A 9,504-nucleotide genomic window follows, 5' to 3' on the forward strand; every position below is an offset into this window, starting at 1 on the left:
CATCAGTGTATGCTTAAGTGTATTAATGATAAATTGTAAGGTTTCAGAATGATCAAATGAATAAGTTAGGCAAAATATAAGATCTTAAGGACGAAAGAAGAGGCGCTGAATGATGAAACTTGTTCAGAATATGCAAATGTATGTCACAATTAAAGGTTCCAAGTCTTAGCCTAATCCGAGCAATATTTTGATAATAATCGGCGTTTTTACAAAAAACTGAATAAGCTAAATGTTAGACTCAGAAACCTGAAAATTCGTGTGTAGCCTCAGTTTCATGTAAAAACATTCAGTGTGTGACACCAATAACATACCTCTATTAGTTTTCCAGTTATTTACCATAAACCAAATTTGGAACGAAAATGTCCTTTTTCATGTAAGATTAAATACCATTTGTGTTTGTAATAGAAATTTTTAATTATAGCACTTGATTATATTCAAGCAATAAAACATCTGTAACAGGTTTCAAGACTGTATTGTAAATAAAAGTGGTTACAAAGAATCTTAAAGAGGTAGTCCAGAGGCCATGTTGTAGTGTCAGTTCCGTTCTAAAACTCCTATCAGGCTACCTTTAAATGCAGTCGAGGTAATACATTTTCATCACAGACTATTAAAAACTTGAATCTACTGATAAGGTTCAAGTGAACGTTAAGATGTATCTAATCTCTGATGATGAATCCTCATAATTATAAATTGAAATTAACAAGGATGGCTCTGTTAAAGTAATAAATCCAAAGTCTAACGGTAATTTGTCAAAAGTTAAATCGAATGTAAATTATAATGTAAATGAATTAAGGTAAATTATAAGGTCACTCTGAAGTTTGAACCAATTCCTAATGATAGTGTAATTGAAGTTGAAGTCAAAAAATAAAAAGTAAAATTAATAGAGTTATCACATAGTGAAACTGAGTTCACTACTTCTGAAATTCACCCAAGTCGGGAAATGCTACTAACTTTTTAAAAAATGGGTTGAAATGCCGCTTGGCAAGGTGGAGGCACCAGACTGGATGCAATTACTGTTTTCTAAACTTGACTCGCATCATCAAGAACTGAACAGTAACATTGAAACTTGTAATAAAGAACTAAAGGATGAAATGAACTCAAAACTGAGTAGCTCAAATTATAAAATTGATTTTAACCAGCATGATCTGCAAGTAAAAGTAGGGCAACAACTAACTAAACTGCATAGTTTCCTCAAAACCAAAATTTGTGATGTTCACAAACACACAGATGATCCTATGGAAAGGAGGTTGTCAGAAAGGATAGACAATGAATCCAAACTTTGTTCTAATCGTTTTGAGGAAGTAACTAAATCAACTAAATGCCTGTCAGAAGAATATTAAGAAAGTACAATTTGGCAATGCGAAAATATGTGAGGATGTTGGTAAAGTACAATTTGGCAATGCGAAAATATGTGAGGATGTTGGTAAAGTACAATTTGGCAACGCGAAAATATGTGAGAATGTTGGTAAAAAGTTTTATGACTGAGTGGAGGCATTAGAACCACGAACACAAAAACTAAGTACAGTATTGCTAATGTAGAAAACAGAATGACCTCTCATAGGTCTCGTAATTGTACTGTACAGGATGATACTTCAGTTGATGCAGAATTTATCGGATTTCGTCAGCTTTTATGTTTTTATCCAGACAAACAAATTCACCTATTAGAGTTCTGGAATGATTTTGAAGATTTTTTATCAAATACATGGTAATAACGTGACAAAATTTCTTTCATAAGAAGTCATTTGTTAGGAGACGCTTTGAGGGTCAGCTGACGTAATGATTAAATGCAAAACTCTTTCTGAATTTATGACGGCATTCCTTAATGACTACTGGTCACGCAACAAACAAAACGATGTTTTGAGAGAATTCTGGAGTGGTAAAATGTTTACTCTATATGCTGAGTCAGTTAAAGAGTTCTCTAGAAAGTAGGTTTCGCGGTTGTCACATCTGACAGAAAAGATGAAACCGGAAATGATGATCATGGGACTAGCAGGTAAGCTGCCTTCATACTGGAAGAAAAGAATCACTCCTGCACCTAGAGATAACATGGAGAGATTCATTGAGTATCTGGAGCGAACGGAAACCGTAGCTGCTGTTGAGGACCAGATGCAGAATAATAATAGGTCCTCTAACAGTCTTACAAACAACCGAAATAATGCCAGTGGGAACGTGAATGTTAGAACTATAGAAGTTCAGAGTGCACGATCTAATTACCATTGTCAAGATCGTGGTAAAGCAAGATGAGGTAGACAGCCACCGCCCTTTAGCAATAACTATCATGACTAAGGCAGAAATATAAATATTGTACCGCTGAGACCAGACGGAGAGCAGAATTCGACCCGATCTGATTCTGAATCGAATCAGCACACCAGACCACATGTGGGAAACTATGTCCCGCCTATGAGGTAACTGGTGCTCACCAGCGGAAGCTGTAACACAGCCAGTAACAAAAACACAGACCATAGTCAGTTAGCACACACAGACCAATAACGTGGATGTTGAATCAGAAACAGGCAGTACCAGTAATGTGCTAAACCACTCTCATTATCGAATTGACAGCATTTTGAATTCTTTACAAAAATGGGACAAGAAAGAAAAAGAAAAGGCTACACGTAATAGGGAAGGACAAATTAACTGGTTTGAATCAGATGAAGAAGAAGCTGAAGGATAAGGTTTCGGTGGAGGAAGTACAGTTAGTTTTGCAAGATTTTGAGGAAGAGGAGTTGTTAGACGAAGGGGGTAGCAATAATAATGAGATAAGGGAGCCTATTAGCTGTATTGAATTGCCACAAACTCTAAAAGCAGACAATAGTAATATAGATAGCAATATTTCCCAGGGACGTAGTTACTCAGAGGTAGAGATTAGTTTAGCTGATGCGCAACAAACGAAAGTAGAGGAAGTCGTCAAGCAATCTGACTTAAATTGATAAACAGATTGGAGGAGGTAGCTGCGGATGTAAAGGTTCATGACCCCATGAATCTAAGTGTAAATATACTTGCAACTGAACAAAATCTCAGGAATAACAGTTGCCTTCTTGATAACGGCAGTGAAGCAAATGCTTTGCCCCAAGCCCTCTTTGATTCTGTTCCTAATAAAAATGAATACAGTAATAGCTGTCTTCGAAATTTGCACTGGTGGTATAAGATTAGGAAGTGACAAGCAACAAGATTTTGATCCCTGGGAACGCTACGGGTACTTTGGGGCATTCTCACTATACCTCATACGCCTGCCAACTTTCTTGCCACTGCCACAGGTGCTATTCAACTTCGCCGGTCTCACCCTGTACAATGCATTCCCCGACAAAGTGCCGCTGTAGGGTTCGCCACTGCTGGCGCCGTTCATCTGCGTACGAGTCGTCACACGAGGTGACTATTCGCAACTCGTCCGCCACAATGTGGCTCGCAATATGACACGCTGCACGGAGGCCGGTCTCGAAAATTTCCTCACAGAAGTGGTGACCGACAAAGTGGTCGGGCTAGCAAACCACAGGCGGGTGCGCGAAGTAGTGGTGCCCGCAACCTACCGTCCGAAGAGCGGCGCCCTGTTCAAGGCCCGCGCACTACAGTAGTACTGCCTCGAGGACGGAGTGAACATACTCGCCGACAACGACTGGGTTGTGCACCTCGACGAAGAGACTCTGTTGACGGAGAACTCCGTTCGAGGAATCTTGAACTTCGTCCTGGACGGCAAGCATCAGTTTGGCCGAGGATTAATCACGTACGCCAATGAAGACGTCGTGAACTGGGTCACAACATTGGCTGACAGCTTTCGCGTTGCGGATGACGTGGGGAAACTTCGGCTGCAGTTTTCAATGTTCCACAAGCCGCTCTTCAGCTGAAGGGCTCATACGTTGTAACACAGGTAAGTATCTTCATATTACATTACATGGGATGCAAGGTATTACTCAAACTAATTTACAGACTGTGTTCAGATACTGAGTTTTCAACATCTGCGGCAGAGGTTGTAATATAGTAGATATACACTCCCGGAAATTGAAATAAGAACACCGTGAATTCATTGTCCCAGGAAGGGGAAACTTTATTGACACATTCCTGGGGTCAGATACATCACATGATCACACTGACAGAACCACAGGCACATAGACACAGGCAACAGAGCATGCACAATGTCCGCACTAGTACAGTGTATATCCACCTTTCGCAGCAATGCAGGCTGCTATTCTCCCATGGAGACGATCGTAGAGGTGCTGGATGTAGTCCTGTGGAACGGCTTGCCATGCCATTTCCACCTGGCGCCTCAGTTGGACCAGCGTTCGTGCTGGACGTGCAGACCGCGTGAGACGACGCTTCATCCAGTCCCAAACATGCTCAATGGGGGACAGATCCGGAGATCTTCCTGGCCAGGGTAGTTGACTTACACCTTCTAGAGCACGTTGGGTGGCACGGGATACATGCGGACGTGCATTGTCCTGTTGGAACAGCAACTTCCCTTGCCGGTCTAGGAATGGTAGAACGATGGGTTCGATGACGGTTTGGATGTACCGTGCACTATTCAGTGTCCCCTCGACGATCACCAGTGGTGTACGGCCAGTGTAGGAGATCGCTCCCCACACCATGATGCCGGGTGTTGGCCCTGTGTGCCTCGGTCGTATGCAGTCCTGATTGTGGCGCTCACCTGCACGGCGCCAAACACGCATACGACCATCATTGGCACCAAGGCAGAAGCGACTCTCATCGCTGAAGACGACACGTCTCCATTCGTCCCTCCAAAATGGTTCAAATGGCTCTGAGCACTATGGGACTCAACTGCTGTGGTCATAAGTCCCCTAGAACTTAGAACTACTTAAACCTAACTAACCTAAGGACATCACACACATCCATGCCCGAGGCAGGATTCGAACCTGCGACCGTAGCGGTCGTGCGGTTTCAGACTGTAGCGCCTTTAACCGCTCGGCCACTTCGGCCGGCCATTCGTCCCTCCATTCACGCCTGTCGCGACACCACTGGAGGCGGGCTGCACGATGTTGGGGCGTGAGCGGAAGACGGCCTAACGGTGTGCGGGACCGTAGCCCAGCTTCATGGAGACGGTTGCGAATGGTCCTCGCCGATACCCCAGTAGCAACAGTGTCCCTAATTTGCTGGGAAGTGGCGGTGCGGTCCCCTACGGCACTGCGTAGGATCCTACGGTCTTGGCGTGCATCCGTGCGTCGCTGCGGTCCGGTCCCAGGTCGACGGGCACGTGCACCTTCCGCCGACCACTGGCGACAACATCGATGTACTGTGGAGACCTCACGCCCCACGTGTTGAGCAATTCGGCGGTACGTCCACCCGGCCTCCCGCATGCCCACTATACGCCCTCGCTCAAAGTCCGTCAACTGCACATACGGTTCACGTCCACGCTGTCGCGGCATGCTACCAGTGTTAAAGACTGCGATGGAGCTCCGTATGCCACGGCAAACTGGCTGACACTGACGGCGGCGGTGCACAAATGCTGCGCAGCTAGCGCCATTCGACGGCCAACACCGCGGTTCCTGGTGTGTCCGCTGTGCCGTGCGAGTGATCATTGCTTGTACAGCCCTCTCGCAGTGTCCGGAGCAAGTATGGTGGGTCTGACACACCGGTGTCAATGTGTTCTTTTTTCCATTTCCAGGAGTGTATAACGCGAAATAGTTACCATCGACTAAATACATAAATTGTTTCATTATACGTCGTGGTTACCGGTTTCGAACAGCCTGCCTAGCTTTTAATTGCCAAAAGCATTTTAATGATAAATTCTGGAAATAAATACAAAAATAATTGCTATAACACGAAGCGAAAACGCCAAAGTAAACACAAATAACAATTAACTCAATTTCTTCACATCCCGTCGTCAATGAATCTTGGCATTGTTATTGAAATATGTAGTTAAACAAACTCTGATGATGATACATTTGATCAGTTTTGAATGCTAAGGCGGTCGTTATCGAATCTCCACCCGGTGTGTTACAACAAAAGTGTGTCAGTCATTGGTGTGTACAACTCTCGTCAGTCACGAAATACAAACTGCAAAAAATTGCATGGAGTTACGATGATGACCGATTATCAGTGGTGTCACGAAAGTAAGTGGTTTAAGAGTAATAGGTGGCACTGGAAGAGTTTCTAGGTCAGTACAGCAGGAAGCTTTGATAACAGCTGGTAGAGACAACGGAACAGTAGATCAAATTCCTGATAAACAGAGAGGCAGTAGTAACAAAGCCTGTTAGAGTAAGGAGGAATAAAGTATATTTGCAGGAAGGTGCTGAATTCGTTAAGAAAGTGCAGCATGCTAACGTGGAAGAGAACCATATCTTGCGAGAAACAGAGGCTACGGTACAGTCAATAGATCATATTTCTGACAAACAAACGGCGGAATTAAGGGACGTATTGACCACTCATCACAGTATGCTCCCAAATAATGAAAGTAAACGGTATGAATGCCTTTTGAATGTAAGAGCCTTGGACACAAAAAGACTGCTTGACGTAAAATCAGCCTCAACTACTCTTAACACTAGTGAACCAGCGTCAGTCAAAAGATAAGAAAAATCTAAGAAAATTTCAGTGGAAATAAGGTTTATGCATGTTTATCAAGGACCATTCAGCACAACAGGTAAACCTCATGCAAATGTGTACCGATTAGAATATCTGAAAAGTAAGAGAGAACTAGGTCTACGAAACATCGTAGATCTAAGGCCTTTCAAAATTGGCAGTAATAAGGTTCTATAATGAGTCCGCCACTCTTGGGCAGATGCACAGATTGGCGTACTGTGCTGTCCCAGCTGGATGAAACTTTAATTCCCTTTCAAGTTTCATTCTCTTCCTCTGTTCAATCTGCAGTTAGCAAGGAATATATGCCTTCATGTGGTACATATGCTTATGGTTAGTAATACCTTCCTAGTAAGAAAGATTGACCCCCGAAAATGACCATACCCAAATGATGACTCAGAAACGGAGAGGTAGTTTGAAATAGTAAATTCTAAATGTTAAAATAACAGTGGGTAACTTTTTAGCGTCAATGATAGGAAAATAATGGATGAGGTAAACAAAAATAAATAAAATCCGCAGAAAGGATTAGTAACAATAAAATTCAAATGCTTTGTGTTGAGAGAAGTAACTGAAGCTGAAAATTCCTAAAATTTGAAAGAATAAACTCTGCATAAATTAATAATTTGCATGTTGGAAGTAAGGCTGCTGTGGGTAAGAGAGAGTAATAATGCGGTGCGAATAGAGACAAGCTAAATCTTTTTGATATTAACTAAAGGAGATGTGTGAAAGTCACGTGAGGATCACATCAAAAATATGAGTAAATGAGGTGGTAGGTTGACGAAGGTAAAAGGGAGGAAGAAGCGTCGAAATATGTAGGAAAGTGAAATATATGGTTAAGTGAAAGTAGGGAGAAATACGAGTAATGAAGTCAGTAGGCTGACATATAATGTAAAATGGTGTAAATTGGTGTGTCATTCCCTCATGTCTTGTAAAATGGGTTGAGAGACGCGTAATCTTGGCAAAGGCAGATGATCAATTAACAGATAAATATTGACAGACAGATAACAACACAGGTAAACGAATTTGCGAAGCAACGTAGATTTCAGAGTATTGGTATGTTATAATAGACAAGCTTTTTAACTATGTATGTAACAAAGTAAAGTAACTGCTGTCGAACAAATACCTTCTTTAGCATATTAATACATACGATACTTGAGACATATAAGGGTAGAGCTTACAAAGGTTACACGATTTTCTAAGTAAAGGAACATCTAAGTTAATGAAGTAAATTGCAAACTAGCCCAAAATGTGACTATTTCAAAAACCTATGTTGACTTTCAGATCATAATAGCTATGGTTCATAAAAAGAAACAAAATTTCAGAGTTTGTCATTCAAGCTTAATAATGAAGTAACTGTAAAAGTGAGCTAAAGCTGCTTATCGACAATAACCATTTTGGAAAAGTTAGTATAGTTTTCTAAATAATAAATTTTGAAAACAAAAATTCTTTCTAATAACTCCTCAATTTATTACTAAAATTATAGAAGGAAAATAGCGTACATAATGTCTTTGCTCTCCCTTCGACGTAAGTTGAGAACAGAAGCTTAGGCTGTGTTACCTATTTCTCAGCGGTATGTAAGCTTCTTAAAGGGCAGCCTACAACCTGTGCAGACGAGGAAGTGACTCCTCCCTTTCCCATTTTTGCAATAGCGTTTGTATTGTTTTGTTTTAGGGCGCATAAACAACTAGGGTGATACGCGCACATGCAATATAGTGTCGAGAAGGCCACCAATCACAGTGACTTGCCACCGTTTACCTTAAATGTTTTGGTGAAAGTGGTTGGTACTCCACAGTGATTACGGTTGTGATTAAGTGAGTGAGTACTGAAGAGCTACTAAAGAGCGAAATGTTTTTGTATGTGTTCCTCGTTCGGGTAAAGACTGAAAATTTTAAACCACAAAATTAATTTTGTAATAATGCGAGAATATTATTTCATGTTCCTATGTATTTTGTGTACATGATTTGTCAAAATTTTAATATGTGTGGTTGATTTTGTAGGTGTAACATTAACGAAAATGTAGCTAAAGTTAATTTCATTTAAGAGAAGTCAGCTTTAGTAACATCACTTTGTAATCCTTAAATTCCTTCAAAAATATTTTTTTTCACAAAAATAAATAGGATATGGTGAGGTGAACCAAGCGCTGTATCACTGAAAGAGGTGCAGAGGCGAGCAAGTGTTCCGGCCCTTACCCCAGTTCACCACTACCAGCGCCATGTCATTATAACGCCCGTGTGCTTAACATATAAAAGATAACAAAATAACCTAACAGTGAAACTAAAAATTAAAATTTCCACATTTCGTCAATGTATGCTTAAGTATATTTATGTTAAATTGTAAAGTCTCAGAATGGTCAAATGAATAAGTTAGGAAAAACATTCGATCTCAAGGAAAAAAGAAGTGATGCTGAATGATGAAAGTAGAAAGCCAAAAACTGTTCAGAATATGCAAGTGTATGTCACAAAGGTTACAAGTGTCAACCTGATTAGAGCAATATTTTGATCAAAAATTATGAAAACTTGAAGAGGCTAAATATTAGAGTCGGAAAGCTGAAAATTCGTGTGTAGCCTCGATTTCGCGTAAAAACAAAGTGTGTGACACCAGTAATATACCCCTATTAATTTTCCATTTACCATGAACCAAATTTGGAACGAAAAGTCCCTATTCATGATAGATTAACCATCGTTTGTATTTTTAATAGAAAGTTCGAATTACAGCATTGGATTACATTCATGCAATAATACAGCTGTACCAAGTTTCAAGACTGCTGTAAATAAAAGTGCTTGCAAGGAATTTTAAAAAGGCAATCGAGAGGCCATGTTGTAGTGTCGGTTCCGTTCCATAAATTCTGTCTGGCCACATTTAAAGACAGTCGAGCTAGAACGCTATCAGTAGCTAAAGCAAACTTAACTCTATTAATATAAAAATCAGAGGACTGTAAATTGTTAAACGACAGAGCTATTAATTAATGTGCGTCCGTGAAAG

At 40.9% G+C, this 9,504-nt stretch overlaps 1 pseudogene; it reads left to right on the forward strand.

The window, feature by feature from the left end:
* Positions 1-3,098: 3,098 nt before the first annotated feature.
* LOC126419505 (beta-1,4-mannosyltransferase egh-like) lies at positions 3,099-8,525 on the forward strand (annotated as a pseudogene).
* The last annotated feature ends 979 nt before the right edge of the window (positions 8,526-9,504 follow it).

The sequence above is a fragment of the Schistocerca serialis genome, chromosome 9 (genome assembly GCF_023864345.2).
Source record: "Schistocerca serialis cubense isolate TAMUIC-IGC-003099 chromosome 9, iqSchSeri2.2, whole genome shotgun sequence".
NCBI lineage: Eukaryota > Metazoa > Arthropoda > Insecta > Orthoptera > Acrididae > Schistocerca > Schistocerca serialis.